This window comes from Mauremys mutica, chromosome 2 (genome assembly GCF_020497125.1).
Source record: "Mauremys mutica isolate MM-2020 ecotype Southern chromosome 2, ASM2049712v1, whole genome shotgun sequence".
Lineage (NCBI taxonomy): Eukaryota > Metazoa > Chordata > Testudines > Geoemydidae > Mauremys > Mauremys mutica.
Genome location: NC_059073.1, coordinates 155,598,273 through 155,619,095, shown reverse-complemented (window position 1 = coordinate 155,619,095; position 20,823 = coordinate 155,598,273). Strand labels below are relative to the sequence as shown.

General features: G+C 40.8%; 1 long non-coding RNA gene across 3 annotated transcripts in view; it reads left to right on the top strand.

The window, feature by feature from the left end:
* LOC123364959 overlaps positions 1 to 20,823 on the top strand; it is a 53,262-nt gene that overhangs the window by 21,685 nt on the left and 10,754 nt on the right. The window contains exons 2-4 of one of the 3 annotated variants that reach the window (XR_006577376.1): positions 16,205 to 16,302; positions 17,637 to 17,793; positions 18,133 to 18,794. This is a non-coding gene — a long non-coding RNA (uncharacterized LOC123364959). Of the gene's footprint in view, positions 1 to 16,204; positions 16,303 to 17,636; positions 18,795 to 20,823 lie in introns of those variants that run through there. The other 2 variants (XR_006577375.1, XR_006577374.1) reach the window with 2 other exon arrangements.

Sequence of the window (20,823 nt, the reverse complement as noted above, 5' to 3'; positions counted from 1 at the left end):
GACCATTGTTATGTTCTTATTACTATCAGGGATATAAGTAATACTTGGCACTTGTATATAGTTTGCATTTAAGATAGAATTCCAAATTATAGACATTCCAGTACAATATGTATACTTGTTACAATACCATAAACAACTTACAGTTCAGTATGCTAAAAACCGAGGAAAACTCCAACAATCTACTTCTGAATCTATGTAACCATACTGTACTTAATCTGATGCTAACAAATCCCGATGTTGCAACTGGACCGGTAAGAATCTGAGAGATATTGACATGTTTTGAACTTAAGATGTTCGAGCAATGCCTGGTGTTTACACAAAGATAAATATATGAAACAGGCAGACTGCACCAGTTTCAATGGTAATCTGACACGGTAAAATTGCTGTACATGAGCAGGATTATTCTCCAACGTATATCATTCTCTTTTTTTCCAAGTGCAATTAATAATTTGGCTATAAGGAATTGGAGACCTCTGTTACTTTTATGTTGCAAGTTGTTTGACTGTCAAAATGTAGTTTACATGTGTCAAAGCTGATTCCCCACTCTGGCACTTTGAGTGCAGAAGGTGGGGGCCCGCAAGGATTCTAAAAATTAATTCTGGCCACTCCAGACTTATATTAAACACCCAAGGTTAAAGCTTTTCTCTTACCTTGACTTGGTAAACACTGCCACCACCCAAATGTAAAACCCCTTTTGTAACCCAGAAAGACACACTTGGGAATTACTTCCTGTAGGGGTACCATCAAGCCCTTTCACACACACACACACCCCGGGAAGAGCTGAGAAAGAAAACAAAGGCAATTAGCTGTTGCCACCAGCTAAACAAACAATATATGTACGCCTCTTAGGACATCAAAAATCCAATCCTCTTCTTAAAAAAAGGTAAACTTTATTAAAAACAAAAAAGAAAATACATCTGGAACTTAGGCTTTTGCTAGATTTTAAAAGATCAATTCCAAAATTTAAGCACCCCAAATAGCTTTCTTGGGCATTCAGCTTAAAGATTACAAGCAAACAAAAGTATCTGGGATTATCACACGGGAATCCACTAGCCATAAGAAAGAAACAGAAATAAACCTAATTGCATCTTTCTAAATATTCCTGATCTACTTACACATTTAGGGTTCCAAATAAGTAGTTCTAGGTATGATCTGATGATTTATGATCATACCTGGTGTAAACGCGCTACTCACCGCCGTGGCGCCTCCTGCTGGTTTTTCCAGGGAATTAGCTCTCTTTCAGCCCGGGGCGCCCTCTGCAGGCCGGTGATCCCCCTTTTTCCTATCGGCCCCGTGTCCCTCCCAGGACCCGGTGCCCCTTTAACTATAATTGGGTCTCCCCCTCCCAGGGGAACCCCCACCCTACTATCCCCACTTCGCCTCAGTAGTGGCCACTGACAGTCATGGTCTAGCCCCACACCCTGGGGCAGACTGCAGTATCAGCCCACTCATCACAGGCAAAAGGGGTTTGGACCTGCTGCTTTGTCCTACCCCTGGGTTGTCCCTTGCAACCCCCAGTACCTCTTTGCCCTTTACTAGGCCGCTACACCTGGCTTAAAGCTTCTCATAGCATAACTTGCTCCCTGTTTCCCTCTTTCCTGGAGAAACAATAGAGACAAAGGGGACATTTTTTCCCCATTTTAAAAAGTTCTAGCCTTCCCATTGGCTCTTTTGGTCAGGTGCCCACTCCCTTTCCTTTACCTGGGAGACTTTGCTGCTTGCTTTACCTGTAAAGGATGAACAAACAGCCATCAAGAAGGACTTTATAGCTAACTAGCTGGCGGGGTGTCTATAAAAGTGAGCCCCCCCTTCATTTATCACAACATGCTTTCTTTATTTATTAAACTCACATAAATTTACAATAGACCACTTTCTGGCAAGATGAGTGAGTAATATCTTTCATTGGACCAACTTCTGTGGTGTGAGAGAGAGAGAGAGAAACAAGCTTCTGAGCTTACACAGAGCTCTTTGTGAGCTCTGGGACACTTACTTAGAGTCATAGCTAACTACAAGGTGGAGCAGATTGTTTAGCATAAATAGTTTAACACAAATTTCAAGGAGCCATTCGAGGTGATGTGGCCTGTTACCATCCTTCCAGTCACAGGGGGCAAAGTGGAGGTGGTGGGGTGGGTAGCTGCTGGGGTGGTTTTAGTGGGTTATAGATTGATGTAATAAGTCATAAATCCAGTGTCTCTATTCATTCATGATTTTTAGTGTCTAGCAAAGTTATGAATTCAAGCTTCCAGCGTTATCATTTGAAGGTTTTTGTGCAGGTTTCCTTTGAGGATGAGGACTGATAGGTCAGATATAGTGTTCGCTTCATGTGCTCACTCACAGCTGATATATATATTGTCTTTTATCATTTTCCTGTGTGAGTTTGTGTGTGTGTAGTGATTGTCTGGTTTCACACACAGTTATTGCTTGGGCATTCAGTGCTCTGGGTGAGGTACACAACATGTTGTGATAGGGAGGTATAGGATCCCTGGATCTTGAAAGGTGTCTTGTGAGAGGTGTTGTTGATCATTGTAGCTGTGGAGATACGTCTGCAAATTTTGCATCTGCTCCGGCAGGGTCTGGTGCCGCTTTCAGTTGGTGTGTCCTAGTCTGGGGGAGGGGGCTTGATTCTGATTATGAGTTTGGAGATGTTGGGGCATTGTCTGAAGGCCAAAATAACATCCCTTTGTCCATCTGCTGTCTCATACTTAGATTTTAAGCTGTTTGGTGCAGCGTTCGTACAGTGTCTGGCACAGTCAGGTCCTAGCCCATGACTAGGGCTCGTAGGCACTACAACAATATCAGTAATATTGTGTAGGACTATGTATTATATTTATTAAAGTGGGAAGCTTGGCAGGACACAGCTAAGAAAGATTCCAGGGAGAAACTCTACAGTTAAGCAAAGAGCAAAAGTGGGATTAGGGACAGTATTGTAATCTTTATTCTTAGAAGTGTTGATATTTACTGTTAGAAGCAACTCTTTGTTCTGATCCTTAAACAGTCACATGTCCCCAGACAGTATTCTTATGTATACCTATTTTAAGAACAATTCAGAACAGTTCCCTCATTATGTTACAATAGCTTTAAGTTAAAGCAGCAGTCAGATATCACTATATCCATATTTAGCCACCTAGTGCTAGGTGTTCTAGGTACCGTTGATGCTGCCATGAGCAATTCATGTATGTTCCTATTTGGAACAATATATTTAAAGCTGGGGGGAAATTTTCAAACAAACAAAAAATTGTCCAAAAACGCAGATTCGGGTGAACTGAAATATTTTGCAAATTTCTGTCAAATTCACTTTTTTTTTTGGCAGATCAAAGTAAATCAGAACATCTTTGATTTTTCCATTCAAAGTGACTTTTAAAATCTTTTTTCAGTTTTCTTTAAAAAGCCATTAACACAAACAAAACATCTTGCTTTGCTAGAAACAAAATCTGTATGACCTTCCTCCCCGCACACCCCCCAGCTTGCCAAAAAAATTCAACTTTTGTTTTGGGTAAACTCCAAACAAATTTCTTTCATTTTTCAGATCTGCCAACACAATCAGTTATTCACACAGCACCAAACATAAATAATAGAAACTGAATAGCTAAAGAGAAAGAAATTAGTAAGCAGTAATTAGCTGCAAAATGGCTTTGATCTTACTTCACACACTAAGAATGTAGAAATAACCCTTTTCCCCCTCCACCAAGGCACCTTTCAGAACTGTGTCACAGCTATTGACTTTCCTTAGAGGAGGAAGGCCCTCTTATAGGATTTTTTCCACCTATCATGCATTTCTAAGGGCTGAACCTATACATTTGGCAGAGACACACAGCTGCAACCCTAAAATGGCTACTTTGAAGCTATCTGTTGCAGATTTCGCTCTTCTAGTTAGTAAGTACTAGGTGTTCTTTTACAGACAGGTAAACAGAGAAATGTTATCAAGTTGAATGTAGGGCCTTGCTTTGCTCGGCCAATAACTTGTCAGATTTTGCTGTACATGTATAAGTTTGAGTGCCTTCCCCATTTTAGATACTATTTAATATACAATCCATGTTACTCAATGTATTTCCCATGAAAAGTTCAGTTTATGATATGTTCTTTTAATAACTACAGAGGCCTCCTAATTGAGAAAATAGTTTTAAGGGTACTTTACTTCTCATTTATTTTTGCCCTGTGAGTAACAAAGATTTTGGCAGGCCTTTTTATGAACTCAGACATTTTTCTTTCAGATGTCTTCAAAAATATAAAATGCTCAGCAACTGTTCTTATTCTCCAACCTTCAGACTAAATTGATTTAAATTTGCAAAAGTAATAAAAAAATACCCTGAAGTCAGCCATTGCTTATAATTGCTTTTAATAGAGCCAGAACACTACATCATTAAGTTTGTAACATGTTTTCCATTTTAAGCCTGATGCAGACACCCTTCAAAACCAAAATGCTTTTATTAAAAATGCTTTTCACCTGGAATTATATACCTTTGGTTGCCTGCCAGAGGAAAATATTTGATCCAAAGCTGGAAGTTAAATGAGCAAGATGTTTTTTGTGATATGGCATTTGTGAAAATTGAAGTATTTTTACCTTCTGCTGAAGCCTTGAAATGTTGTTTTGTAAAGCCATATCTCAGCAATAGCTTGGCTGGTAGAATGTTGGCCCTGTTCCAGCAATGAACTGCAAGTATATAGAGATCCTGTGAACATCATCTGAGCTCATTGCAGGATTCAGGCCATAGTTTTGATACACTTATTTGTGCGGTCTAAAAATCAAATCTCCAATAATATATTTTTTTAAACAATTAGGTTTATGTTTAAGGCAAAAAAGAACTGATAGTGTGTAAAGCAGCATTCTTTATGTTAATAGTAGTTGAAAATTGCTAATTAATCAAGTTTAAATAGAGCTGTTAGAATGTGCCTGCTATCTAATTGCAGATAATAGAATGTAATTGTATGTTTGTATAGCTGATTATACTGTTGCTTCCATCACGCTGCAATAGGAAAAATGAATTGTTATATACTGTATCTGACAGATATGGCTGGCTATCATACTGTACTTGATAGAGAGGAAGAAGGAAAAAATTCATATAACTGATAACTTCAAATCTATAGGAGTTGTACAGAAAAGGCAGAAGGATATTTCATTGTAATAATAGCCGCCTTGGGATAAAAGGTGGTATACAACTAACTTCTCAAAATAGGAATCTAAATTTTCCAAAGAGATGTACTTCAAAAAATTCTTAAAATATTCTGGGAAAGAGAATGATGAAGAGACATCTAGGTTAAATGTTTAGGCTATTTCTCTGGAAAGGGAATTTCCTGATTTTGCTGATGGCAATGTGTGAAGTAGCTTTGCTTAATTCTAAGCTAAAATATATGCCAAAATGTACTTTAATGCCCCCTGTTCTCTTATCATTATATGATACTCTGTGCATATCCTAACATATCTCCATTGCTATGTTGCTCAACTGCTCCCCCTCCCCAACACACCTTTCAAGAGAAATGGGTCTTCACCCATGCCTATTGCAACATGTGGTGTACCTCATACAGTGCACTAAAGCAATGGCTCTCAACTTTTCAGGATTCTGATTTGTCTTGTGTACTCCCAAGTTTCACCTCACTTAAAAACTACTTGCTTACAAAATCAGACATAAAAATGCAAAAGTGTCACAGCGCATTATTACTGAAAAATTGCATACTTTCTCATTTACCTGTATAATTATAAAATAAATCAATTGGAATATAAATATTATACTTACCTTTCTGGATATAGTATATACAGCAGTATAATGAGTCATCTCTATGAAATTTTAGCTTGTACTGACTTCATTAGTGTTTCTTATGTTGCCTGTTATAAAACAAAGATACTATCTAGATGAATTGACGTACCCTCTGAAAGACTTCTGCGTACCCCTGGACTATGTGCACCCCTGGTTGAGAACCACTGTACAAAATGCCCCAATAAAAGTTATGTGGGTGAAATGAGATATCACTATGCTCTCACATGAACTCACACAGAAAAGTTATAAAAGACAAAAACACCATATCACCTGTGAGTGAGCACTTTTCACAAAGTGATCACTATATCTGACCTCTCAGTCCTCACCCTCAATGGAAACTTGCATAACATCTTCAAAATACAAGCCTGGGAGCTTAAATTCATAACTTTGCTAGACACTAAAAATCACGGACTGAATAGAGATACTGGATTTATAACATATTACAACAGTCATTATCCCCCATCCCCAGCTCTTTTTTCTCCTTTCCTCTCTATGACTGGTGGAGGTGTTAGCTGGCCATTTAGCCTTGAATGGACACTTGAAATATGTGTTAGCTACTTATGCTGAACAATCTGTTCCACCTTGTATTTAGCTGCGTCTCTCGGAATACATTTTCCAGCACTGAAGAAGAACTCTGTGTAAGTTCGAAAGCTTGTCTCTCTCACCAATAGAAGTTGGTACAATAAGAGCTATCACCTCACCCGCCTTGTCTCTCCAATATTCTGGGACCAACATGGCTATAACACTGCATACGTGTCAGCTTTTGGCATGATTCAAATAAGAGAAGATAACCTTCTACCATGGAAATAACTTGAAATAAATTAACACAATAAATATATACACATGTCATCATGCTTGGCTATTCAAATATCCTCTGGATCTTTGTTTGCATTTTGTATGGTTGTGGGGAGTGCTCATCCTGCTAGGACAGGGAAGACAGCAAACAAAAATTCATAGATAGCTCTAACTGAGCGAATTCTATGCACATTTTCCATGTATAAAGTACAAAAATATCAAAAATTAAGGAGTGTACGTTTCAGTTATTCAGTTTAGGAAGAAACTTAACTGTGAGCTCTATTCACCTTCTTGTGTCAGGAAAGAGTAAACTATCAAAAAACAACTACAAATTATTAACTAACAAATGTACAGTGGTCACCATTAAAAAGTCAACATTTACCAGCAGTTGCCACAAAGTAAGTGAAATACCTCCAATTATTTCCTATTTTATTTCTTATTTTAAACATTAAAGTTGTATAATTAAAATAAAATAGTAATAATCAGCTGCTACTATCTCTACCTACAGTTTCAGTCATTCTATAATTTATCGCCAACTAGTGGAACATGCTTAAACTGCTAAAACTTGAAAGCAGTTTTATGTTTCTGCATGAACAGTACATTCCAAAACATAGTGCATGCTAAACCTGTCGGCACAAGTAACCCGCCCCCCCAAAAAGGGGGAGATAGCTATGGTCAGCCAGATTGTAGTGATAAATAGGTGCCAGAAGGAATTTGCTGTGTTGGAAGAAGCCAGACAGCAGGCCTTCTGTTGTGTATTTGGTTGTCATGGGTTTTGTTACTATGGCAACTGAGTTACACTATTAAGGGATAGCTCAGCCGGTTTCAACTGGCTGAGTGAGCTCTCTGTTCCTGTAAATAAAATGGAGGTTTTGGTTAGCTGTCTCCTCTCTGGCCTCAAGTGATTGCTTCCTACACCGGCTGCCCCTAGGACATAACACTGGCGACGAGGGTGGGATCCTGGTGCTGCTCCAGTAACAGAAGGAAGTAGAAGTCAAGGTAAAGACCAAACAAAGAAAAAAAGCTGCTTGTTTGCACTGACTGTGAAAGTGAAACTAAAAATCATGGCTACTCTGACCAGGCCCCTGGAGCCTTTTGATGAGAATACAGAGCAGTGGCATGTGTATACTGAGCGTTTTGAGCTTTTTGGTATTGCAAATGACATTACAGAAGCGAAGAAGGTGCCAATATTCTTAACTGTTGTAGGGGCTAAAACCTACTCTCTGCTACGCAGCTTACTACACCCTGTTAAGCCTGAGACTAAATCTTACAGTGACATTGTGGAAATCCTGGGGTCTCATTTCTCCCCAAAACCACTGGTAATTGCTGAAAGATATAGGTTCCACAAAAGAGACCAAAAGGAAGATGAAACAGTTGTACAATTTGTAGCCATTTTAAAAAAGCTAGCAGAACACTGTGAATTTAAAGAGATGTTAAATGATGCCCTGCGTGACAGGTTAGTGTGTGGCCTCTGCAGTGAAGTTATACGGAAGCGCCTACTGACAGAGGCTCAGCTTACATTACATAAGGCTGTTGATATTGCTGTCTCCATGGAACTGGCTACAAGGGAGGCACAATACATCGGTGCACCCCCTAGGGTGCAAAAAGTATCACAAGAACCGACCCATAAAACGGTGCAGAGTCAAGAATGTTACCGCTGTGGTAAGCCAGGACACCAGGCATCAGAATGCTGGTGTAAGGACCTGGTGTGTCGACACTGTGGCAAAAAGGGACACATTGAGTGTGCCTGTAAACAAAAGAAAAAGAGGCCTGTGGTCTGGCCGACAAAAAGAGGAACCTTGCATACCCTAGAGCAGACCCAGGATGATCAAGGTGACACCGCCTCACAAGAGGAAGTGCCACTGCATGTTTTGTCTTTGGCAGCGGGCTCACATGAATACTGGGTAACCCCCTTATTGGAGGGCAAACCTATACGCATGGAACTAGACACCGGTGCAGCTGTCTCGCTGGTTCCTGAGACTGTGTATAAGGAAAAGCTACAGCATCTTCCGCTTAAGGCAACAAAAACTGTTCTGAAGACGTATACAGGTGAAGCTGTGCCCATGTTGGGCACTATTGATGTTAAGGTGGAGCTCAATGGACAGGCAGCTAAATTGCCACTGTTTGTGGTGAGAGGTAACTACCCAGCCTTAATGGGTAGGTCTTGGCTTGGGAAGGTTCAGCTGAACTGGGCAGAAGTGCACCGGATGACTAAAGAAGAAACCAGTCTAACCCCTATACTAAGGAAACATGCTGCTGTTTTTGGAGATGATTTGGGAAGTATGAAGGGAATCACTGTGACATTGAACATTAAACCTGGCAGTCCACCAAAATATCTGAAAGCCCGAACTGTGCCATATGCCATCAGGCCAAAAGTTGAAGCAGACCTGGAGCGCCTGGTCACCAATGGAGTCCTAATACCAGTTACCCATAGCTCATGGGCCACTCCTATCGTTCCAATAGTGAAGAAAGATGGCTCTCTCCAGATTTGCGGTGATTTTAAAGTCACTGTCAACCCAGTGTTGTGTGCAGAGCAATACCCGCTTCCCCGCATCGATGACCTCTTCGCAGGCCTGGCTGGGGGACAAAAGTTCAGTAAGATTGATCTGAGTCAAGCATATTTACAGATGCACATCGATGAAAAGTCCCAAGAGCTGTTGACTATTGTGACTCATAAGGGGCTTTATCGATACTGTCGCCTACCCTTCGGAATCACATCGGCTCCTGCCCTGTTCCAGAGGGCTATGGACCAGATCTTGTGTGGCTTGTCAGGAGTTCAGTGCTATCTGGATGATATCCTGGTCACTGGAAGAAATGAAGAGGATCACTTAAAGAATTTAGAGGCTACCCTACAAAGACTGGAAGAGTATGGCCTACGAGTTCGCAAAGACAAGTGTGAATTCTTCAAGCCCTCTGTTGAATATTTGGGACACATCATCGATTCTGCAGGTCTTCATAAGGCCCCTGCAAAAGTTAAAGCTATTGTGGAGGCTCCCCCACCTCGAAATGTAAGCCAGCTGCGCTCATTTCTAGGACTACTGAACTATTATGGAAAGTTCATCTCACAGTTAGCCACACTGCTAAAACCACTTCATGAGCTCCTTGGGCAGAACAAGGCCTGGAAGTGGACTGAAGCCTGTGATGTTGCATTTAACAAAGCTAAGGATGCATTGTTAAATTCTGAAGTTCTAACGCACTTTGATCCATCCTTACCCCTGCAATTGGCCTGCGATGCTTCCCCTTATGGAGTGGGAGCGGTCGTGTCACACATTATGCCTTCGGGAGAAGAAAGACCTATTGCTTTTGCTTCACGCACTCTAAGCAAAGCAGAAACTAACTACGCCCAAATCGAACGTGAGGCATTAGGAATTGTTTTTGGAATTAGGAAGTTTCATCAGTACCTGTTTGGGCGAAAGTTTACTCTTCTTACAGACCATCGACCTCTGACATCAATTTTTGGACCCTACACAGGCATTCCCCCATTAGCTGCTAGTCGTATGCAACGTTGGGCATTGATACTTTCTGCACACACATATGAAATCAAATATCGGAAATCCACTCTGCACGGCAATGCAGATGGCCTCTCAAGGTTGCCTTTACCGGTCAAACATCAAGATAGTGCCCAAAAGGAAATCTTCTACTTTGAACAGGTAGAGAATACACCCATCACTGCTACTCAGATAAAGAAGGCAACCCACGTTGACCCAGTATTATCCCAAGTTATGGACCTGGTGATGCATGGAAAATCTCGACAAACCTCTCCGGTCTCACCCGACCTTGTTCCCTATATGTCCAGGCGGACGGAGTTATCGGTCCAATCTGGTTGTTTGTTGTGGGGGAGGCGTGTCATTATTCCACCACCCCTGAGATCACAGATGTTAGAACAGCTACATTCCGGTCACTGTGGAATAGTGCGCATGAAGGAAATTGCACGAAGCTATTTTTGGTGGCCTAGATTGGACAGTGCTATTGAAGAGAAGGCAAAAGCTTGTATGTCATGTCAGGGTGTAAGAAATGCGCCCCAGTTGGCACCCCTACACCCATGGGACTGGCCTGAAAACCCGTGGCAACGTATTCACGTTGACTTTGCTGGCCCCCTTGAAGGAAGCATGTTCTTGGTGGCAGTAGATGCCCATTCTAAATGGCCAGAAGTCTCTATAATGCAGTCCACTACTGCAGAGAGTACTATTCAAAAACTACGAGGACTCTTTAGTCGTTTTGGTCTGCCAGAACAACTTGTGAGCGACAACGGACTGCAGTTCGTCTCTCAGGAGTTTCAAAATTTTATGAAGGCAAATGGGATACACCACATCACGTCAGCACCATATCATCCGTCCACCAACGGATTAGCTGAAAGATTTGTGCAGACAATGAAAAACGCTTTGAAATCAGCAAAGGGACAACACTCCATTCAAAAGCGTCTGGATACCTTCTTACTTTCCTATAGAAACACACCTCATGCTACGACCCAGGCTTCCCCAGCCTTTCTAATGATGGGACGACAGCTGCGCACTTGCTTTGATCTGCTGAAACCTTCTGAACCCAGACAAACTGTGCAACGTCAGCAGCAATATCAAGTCATCAGATGGGCACCCAGAGCAAAAGACCGAACCTTTAGCCCAGGACAGCCAGTTTTGGCTCAGAATTATACTTCCAGAGCTAAATGGGTCCCGGCCACAGTCATCACTTAAACAGGACCTGTTTCCTATACAGTCCGGACTGCAGAGAATCTTACCTGGCGGCGACATGTAGATCAGCTGTTGCCAGGTCATGCCAGTCTTCAGGACGCATCTGCAGTTGAGGGGTCTGACTTCACCCCTCCTGGTGAGACACCGAATCATGAGTCACCTGTTCCTGACTGTTCTCCTCCATTACCGCCGGCAGCTGAGATACCCCTTTGCCCAGCACGAGCTGATACCACCTCCTCACCTATTCGTGCTGCGGACCCTGAGCCCCTAGTACTTTCGGGTGCAACAACACCAGAAGTTCGCCGTAATCCACCTAGAGACAGAAGGCCTCCTCATCGGCTGGATCTTTAGTTAGGGCGAACCCACGGTTATGGGGCAAAATAATCCCCAGGGTTTAGCCGGGAATGGAGGCAGTCTACCCTCCTTCTCTAGTTTAGTGTGTGTTTTATTTTGGGGATGTTCTTATTAGGGGGGGAGGAATATGTTGTGTATTTGGTTGTCATGGGTTTTGTTACTATGGCAACTGAGTTAGACTATTAAGGGATAGCTCAGCTGGTTTCAACCGGCTGAGTGAGCTCTCTGTTCCTGTAAATAAAATGGAGGTTTTGGTTAGCTGTCTACTCTCTGGCCTCAAGTGATTGCTTCCTACACCGGCTGCCCCTAGGACATAACACCTTCCATAAAGAGTTCAGTTAACCAGTAATGTCAGAAGGTGAGCTACAAATACTGTGGGCAGAGAGGCAAACTGTCTGAAGTCAAAGGATCTGGTGGATACCAAGAATTTTCCTCATGACTGGCAAGGTTGTGGGGTAGAGGAGGACTGTCAAAGTGTGACTGGTCTTTAAGGGGAGCTTCCAGGTAGGGACCCTAGTTTGGAAGATATATCTCCCCTTAAAGACCAGTCACACTATGACTCTGTGTGTGTGTGTGTGTGTGTATATATATATATATATATATATATATATCACACGGGGACTTACTAGGCAACCTTCACAAAACCATTGGGGATGGTGCTTCCCCTACCCCATACTCCTGTGTTTAGAGCATTCACATTGGATGTGGAAAACCCAGATTCAAATCCCCACACTGCCTGATTCAAAGTAGGGATTTGAACATGGATTTTCTATATTACAGGTAAGTGCCCTAACCACCAGGATATAGAGTATTCTGGAGCGGGTTTCTCTGACTCTCTCTCGTGTTGAAACTATACATTGGAGCAGGGACTGCAACCTGGGTATTCCCTCTCCCAGGTGAGTCCCCTAACCACCAGGTTAAAGTCTCTCGCACACCCTCTACCCCACTCCTAATGAATAAGGAGAAGAGCCATATATTTTAGTAGAAATTTTTTATGCTGCTTTTAGTTGATTTTGTGTCTTATTCTTCTTTATGATGGTAGGTTGTATTTATGAAGAATAGGAAGGGTAATATCACAAGTGACATGAAAATAGACTGGGTTGTCTGATATATTTACTATACTCAAGAAATCCTACTTCAGCAGCTAAGTCATGAATCTATCACCTTTTGTATAATTTTGTCATCAGTGCCTCAATTGCATGATAGATTATATTTCACAATGTTGTATTATATGTTATGTTAGTTTTACAATCAATGTCTTATAATATTCTTGGTGAACAGTGATCTAAGATTTACAGTTTTGATTGCAATAGTCAGAAGATAGCACATAAATAATTTAACCAAAAGAACTGTAAATCATCAGCTAGTTTAATTCCTATTCAGATCCCAAAGAAAACTCTGTTTCATTATACAGAACAAAATTCTTTTCATAGTTACACTAGTATAAATCCAGAGCAAGGCCAATGACAGGAGAATTTAGCCCTTATGCAACAGCAGGCTATGCTTACAATAGTTCATAACTTTCTCAAACTGTGCACATAAAAAAGTTTAATACAACAGAAGCAATATTTAGAACTGAACAAACAAATGATTTTTTTTCTCATAGTAAAACTAAAAGATCCTTTGTTTTCCTGAATTATTTGTTGTTTTGATAATGAAGGATTACATTTGTATTATTTTTATTATTCTAGCATCATTGTGCCATTGTTTTTTAAAATGGAATTATCCACTGAGTTCAATAAAGAGTTCTGCATAAAAATCAGTGACACAATACGACCACAAATCCATTATTTTATGAATTTTCTAGTTACCACTGTAAACATTTAAAGACATTTACTTTCAAAACTAAAACCCATGTACTTGCAGCAGTGAACATTTTTAGTGTTCAACTATCATAAAGCTGGGGAAATAATATGTGTGAACATATTTGTTAAATCCATTTTGTTCTACTATTTGTCCAGGGCAGTGACCCTTTTATGATTATCAAACCTTTTGGGGAGGAGTTTTTATTCCAATGAATAGGAGGTTATTGATCTGTGAGTGATCATGTTGTTGTGTGATTAGGGTTATACATATTCGGTTACTGTTATTTGTACCAAAAAAGTGATATCATGCTTTGTCCACCACATGATGGCTTTCTGGATGAGAGTGTCAAGACTAAGGGCAGGTCTACACTACCACAGTTGCTTAATCTAAGCTATGCAATTTGAGTGACATTAGTAGCGTAACTCAAGTCAACGTAGCTTAGATCTACTTACCATGGGGTCCACACTATGCTATGTCAACTCCCATTGACATTGCTTCTGCCTCGGATGCTGCAGCACCGATTTAGCTCTTTAGTGAAGACAAGCCCTCAGAAGGCCAGAGATCACTAGTCACAGTAGTTAGAATCGGCATTGGCCACAGTGAGGAAGCAATGGAAGCCAGGAGCAGCAAGAAGATTGCTCCAGAAGCAGCAGATTTCTGGCTCATAGATGCTTTCATCATGTCCTGACAACAGAACATAGAACAAATGTCTGCAGTGTAGCTAAATAACAAGGAGAGGGGAACATAGGGATCAGGGCATGTGTACGTTCTTTGGCTAAGTGGATGGCAAGCTTTTGAGTTACACAGAGTTCTGTGACCTGAAGAAGAGCTCTGTGTAGCTTGTCTCTCGCACCAACAGTGATTCAATGTTTATACTGCTTGTTTTTCTGCTGTCCATATGTATCTCATTTTGACAAAGGTATTATTTGCATGAGCTATTTTTTGTCTGATTTTTGGAAAATTCTGATTACTTGAGTGTCAGTTTATACAACCTCACCCAGAAAGGCCATTAAGTGTTTCAGTCAGTTTGGCAGTCCAAGTCTGAATCAAAACTTAGGCTGGTCAAATAATATTAAAAAAATTAATGAATGTATGGTAGAGGCAGGATGGTGTTTGAAGTGCTTATTATAGTGATCTGCCGACTAGTGATTAGATAAGTTCTTGCTTGTCTGGTGCTGCTCACTTTTAGACTTCATGGATTTGTTTCCCTATTTCTGACCTCTTTTGATGCTCAATATGAAAATCATTTTTACTGCACATCTTATTTCTGCTATTGTACTGAATGTGTACTATGTTTATAATGAAATGTGATGCTGTGGCAAAAAAGGTTAACACAATACTTGGAAGTATTAATAGGGGAATATTGATTTGAAATTGGAAAGGGATATTACCACTATATATATGGCATATGACCATTACTAGAATGCAATTAATAGTGTCCATACTTTAAAAATAATATTTAAAAAGCATTGAGGGTTCAGAGAAGAGCTACAAGAATGATTCAGGGTCTTGAAAGAATACCTTAAAATGAGACCAAAATAGTTCATCAAGGAGCAGATTGATCTGACTTGATCTCAGTCTTATAATCCCCTACATAGGATGTATCCGATATGTCTGATAAATCATGGATTTGAAATTGACCTCAGCAAAATGTAGAAGGGAGATAAGAATATTTTTTTTAATCCTGGAGCAGATTACCAAGAGTTGTAATAAACTGAAGTCTATAAATCAATTTGGAGGTCTTTAAAAAAGTCATGCTTTTAGTCTCCGCTACCAGAAACGGAAACATAAGTGCAGATTTCATGTCCCCTGCATATTCTCTCCCACCACCCCACACCCCACCAAATAGTAGATCATTGGGGAAGAGCTGCAATTACACCTTTCAACCACCAGGGGCTGCTGTGGCACCAGAAGACAAGGCAGCTGGCTCACTGCTGGAGCAGTCAGCCATGGAGCAGGAGGGGGCACTTTGGCCTTGCCCCCTCATTTCTACAAAGGTTCTGGCACTCTTGCATTTGCACCAGAAAATGCATCAGGGCCACCCAGAGGATTTAGGGGGCCTGGGGCAGGGCTGGGTCTTCGGTGGCAATTCAGCCGCGGGTCTCTCTCGGAGGGAAGGACCCGTCGCCGAATTGCTGCCAAAGAATGAAGCGACGGCAGTAGAGCAGCCTAAGTGCCGCCGATCGTGGCTTTCCCCCCCTGCCCCCATTTGCAGTGCTTCTAATAATCGGGCAGCACTTCTGAGGCTTCGGCAGCGGTTCAGTAGCGGGCCCTTCACTCGCTCTGAGTCTTCCGCTGCACTGAAAGACCCGCCGCTGAAGACCTGGAGTGAGTGAAGGGCCCACTGCCGAAGTACCGCCGCAAACCCGGAGCAGCTCTCAGGGCCCCTGTGGGGCCCGGGGCCTGAGGCAAATTGCCCCACTTTCCACGCCCTCCCCCCGCCTCTCCCGGGCGGCCCTGAAATGCATATAAGTCTACATTCAGCAATCACTATGGCTTGTGATATGCAGGAGGTCAGTCTGGATCATCACAATTTTCCCTTCTGGCCTTAAAATTTATGAATCTATTAATGTAAAAAGTATATCCTTTATACAATATAGTGCAACCTGTGCTGCTGTATAGTTGCTTTTTGAAGTCATGTCCCATGGTAATCCCAATAGTCGTTTGGGGAAAAAAATAAAACAAACAAAACAAATCTTTGTAATATGAGCATAAAGGGTCAGGGGTCAGATTTACAAAGAATCAAACATTTTTTATCATCTGTACCTTTCCATTTATTTCCAGTAATTTTTTTCCATTTATTTCCAGTAAATTCCAAATGTGAAAAAAGGAAAAGAATTTACCAAATAAAAGGAGCCCTGTTGCTAAGACAAGGATTTCTAACACAGACTCTTGGGAATATAATGGTAGGAGTTATTTCCCCCCTCTTTTCCAAATGATGACATTCGCTTGACTAACCTGGTTATGATTCTGTATTATCACTAACTGAAATGTATATGTTAAGAAAAAAATAGAGGTTCTTTTCCCCATTTAAGAACAGATATTATGCTTCATAGAAAAAACAACTGACACGACACTTTCATAGACTGAAAAAAATATTACTGAAAAGATGACATTTCTATGTTAACATGCGCTACATTCATTTCATAGCAATTAAAAGGTGACACTGCTATATGAAACATTTGCTGGTTTTGTTCGTATCATTGAAGAATTTATATGACCTATTTTGATGCTATGCCTCTAGTAACATTTTAAAGTAACAAGTCTTAATTTCAACAAGAATGCATTTGTAGAAATACATGGGCTGGCATGTACTGTATGTGTATATAAACTTATTTTTGAAAAAAAAACACTTGGGCAAGGACTGATTTTTTTCTATGTCATTATGAGCTGGGTAGAACTTTGTTATGGGTTGGGTTAGAAGACTCCTGGAAGTCAATAGGTGTGTACACACCCTTCAATTAACATAATTGTAAACATAAGCTCAGGGCCATCCCTAAGGGAGTGCAGGGCCCGGGACAAATCAGCCTCCCTGCTAGTCTCCTCGCCACTCATCCACGTACTGCTCTCTTCCTTATCGTCCATCCGCCTGGCTGCCCCTCGCCTGCACGCTAGTCTCCTCACTGTCCATCTGGCACACCCACCCCGTCTGACCAACTGCAGCTCTCATCTTCACCCTCTGCCCACCCACCTGCTTCCTCACCCTCCTCCTGCCTGCCCACCTGCCACTCGCCTCCCTGTTTGCCTCCTCACCCCACTCACCCGCACGCATCCTGCCTCACTTTCCCGCCACCTCCTCATCTGAATATTGGGACAAATGGCATCCCGAACGTACATCGGTCGGGAAAAAGGGCTAAATATTGGGACAGTCCTGATTTTATCAAAGTGCGGGGCCCCACAAAGCACGGGGCTTAGGGCAGTTGCCCTGATTCGCCCTACCCAAGGATGGCTCTGCATAAGCTCTACCTAAGACAAAAGGTGTGTGTGAAGCCATGAAGGAGCTTTTGGGCTGAGTATTGTTTTGGTTAGGTGAATGTAGGCAGATGAGAGAACATAGGGATACTGAGATCATGGACAAGAACAGGGAGAGAAGCAAAGGAAACAAGGCAAGAAAAGCCAAGTAGTAGCCTATGAACACAGTATGACCCTGGGAAAAAGCTTCTGGGTCTGGTGTTGGATAAGAAGGCTTGGTGGCTGTAAGCTAAGAAACTGCTTGTTTTGTTCTTGGTTCCTCCCACAGTTGGAGATACAGGATGTTAAACATTCTTCGTACATAAGCAAAACTGCATAAAAGAAATACCTATCACCAATTGCTGCTTCCAACTGGAACACCCCTAGGACGCCAAACTTGGACTAGCTGCTTGGGCTAAAAGGGGCAACATTATCTCTGCACCCAGGTACTCCCATCACTCTCTACAAATTGAAATTAGACATGACATTTGCAAATATAGGCTGTTTATATGAACCGGACATAATTCTACTTGCCCACTTTCTTACTAAGATAATTATTTTATAAGTATATATGTCAGATAGGTAGGTTATTATTGTATTATGCTTAACCGTTATATGGTAAAAGGCAGGAAAGTAGATTTTGTGCCAGTGCTAGTAAATTTTTGACAGCTTTCTAACACTGAATATATATTAGGCATATGCAATACGAGATAGCATGATGAAGTATTTATGGCCATAAATATGAGAGGATGGAAAGGCTTTCTCTTTTTTTTCCTTTTAAACAGAGGACTCCAATTACAAGTACAGTGGCATGAACAATTGCTTGTATGCACCAGATGTCATGCTGGAAAGCAAAGTGACTACTGAAAAATAGAAAAACACATCTTTATCCCTCCCACCCCAAACAAATATGTACACACTTGTGTGCGTGTGTGTGCGCGCGCACACACACACACACACACACAATATTATCTGGTCCTAATTCCACTCTGTAATACTTGAAGTTAATGAAGATACACAGGTATATTTAAGGGCACAATTTAGTTTTTTCTTAAAATCAATTTAAAATCTGTTGTATAGGTGCAGTTTTATACTGTTCCCTCTTCATGTATAGGCATTTTTTGGGGGGGGAGAGAATACATCAAAATGCACCTTTAAGGAATAGAGTCCATTATTTCCAGAATTAATAAGCACCTTACTAACAAATAAGCAAAAAGAACATTGTAGCAAATAAAATAAATATGAATGCTACCCTCACATTCCTGCATTTTGCTTCCCCCCCCCATGAGTGAGGTTTCTTGTAATTTGTTTAATACAGCTGCAAGTTTGAACTAGAAAGTTTGGGTACAATGCTGGCACGTGAAATGATTTCAGTTGAAATTCTAAATACTAAGTGACAGCTGCTGTGTTCAAAAAGAGATCCGGCTTGAAAGGCCTGATGTCATATTGAGTGGAAAATAAAGAAATTGTGCCATGGGCAATAGTATACCTGAAGGGTATAAAATGAATTGATTTATATGCATTGTACTAATGTGAAATATGTACTTCCACTGACAATCTCAGATGACTGTAATATCAGTTAAAAATTAATTGCAAAACAATAAAAAAAAATGTAGGTGGCTATGGAACACTTTAAAACCACAAAGGATATGTCATTGTCTTGTCTATGTTTTGTTTCTGTTTTAGTTCTTAAATTAAAACTATAACAGTGAATCAGGAAAAAGCTTTTATTAGCTCAAGAATTTTCAAATGTAGTGCTACAAGTTCTTGTTTCCCCTCTCGTACCTAGATTCTGTCATCTTTGCTGTCTCAGATGGCAAAGGGCTAATTTTTTTGTTTGTATCACTAATGTAAGGATCCATCACTATAAAAGGAAGTATCAGAGGGGTAGCCCTGTTAGTCTGGATCTGTAAAAGCAGCAAAGAGTCCTGTGGCACCTTATAGACTAACAGACGTATTGGCGCATGAGCTTTCCTGGGTGAATACCCACTTCGTCGGATGCATGTAAAAGGAAAATACAGCTTTTTTAACCCAAATGGTGTCCAGCTTTTTAAACTTTGAGCCTAAAGTTGCACACTAAATTCTATGTTTAGGCACCAAAATCCATATTAGGCACAACTCATCTCCTTAAGCACCTACATTTCAAAATTGTGACTTGTGTTTGAAAGAAAAAATAACTGAATAACATTCAGGCACTGAAAAAAAAATAGTTCAGGCTACTCCTTCAGCAATAAAGAATGGCTTGAAATTGAAGGTGTTATGCAACTTGCTTTCTGTTTGTAACTAAAAAAGTCCATTATCTGCATATTATCAAGGTGAAAATTGCTGTGTAAACATGCATTAGGTGCATATGACAAAGTCCTAGCAGCAGCACCCTAGTCACTTAGGTAATTGCATAACAGAGAAGATTACAGTCTTAATAGGAATCAATTAATCTTGTTATGGTGGGAATCAATTAATCTCGTTATTGACTGCTGGGGACAATGGTTGTCTTAATGAGGTAGTTAGTTCAATAAAGGGAAGATATTTAATTGGCAGGAACCAGAAGTAAAGGGAGAGATTAGAACGAGTTGGGTGTGATGGAGAAAGCTGTAGAAGGTTCCTCCCAACTCACGCCTGTGCTATGTTCTGCAGTGCTTGACATCTAAAGATTAAAGGAACACCCCCGGAAAAGAAACGGGCTGTGTGTATGTTGGGAATAAGAGACCCTGCAAATAAGCCAGGCAGCACAGCACAGAACAGCACACCAGGTAACTGAGGGAGTGTCTTTTGGCCATGTATTTCATAGCAATGATGTAAAAATAAATACAGTGGATAAGCATTTTTGGCATTCTTGTCATTGGTAAAAAGTCTTGTTTTGACACCATCTCTTTATGAATGTCTGTGGAAAAGATATCTGGCTAATTTCAGTGTGAAGTTTGTGGAAGTAAAGTATAAAATGGTAGAAGAAGGAAATATTGTTATGGTGCTGTCTACATGCTCTAAGAAATAAACCATGTAGATTTGATTCCTCTTAAGTATGTGACCCCAGTCTATGCGAGTGGATATGAGAGCTTTTGTTCCCTTAGTTGAGGACATTTATATCTAAATGTATATAACAGCACCCAGAAATAATGACTGACACCTTTAAATATGTGTAGAAACTGTCTTTCATCTAATTCCAATTTACTGTAATATACTGGTTTACATTATTCATCTAGAGGCATAAGAAACATAGCTTCCTACAAAAGTGCACCCTCCCTGATCATGCACTGTTGCTCATATATGCTCACATACCCTAACCTCCCAGTTTTGCAGTCTAAAATCTCTCTGTGCTTATACTTGCCTCCATAAAGTGATGCATCTTCCCAAGAGTTTAAAAAAGATCTGTTTTTTCCCTTATATGGGAGAAATATTTATCATGAGAAAGATAGGTCAAAGAGATGAGAGCTAGGTCAAGGAGATAAGTTTTGGATTTATTTCTGAATGTCTTGAGG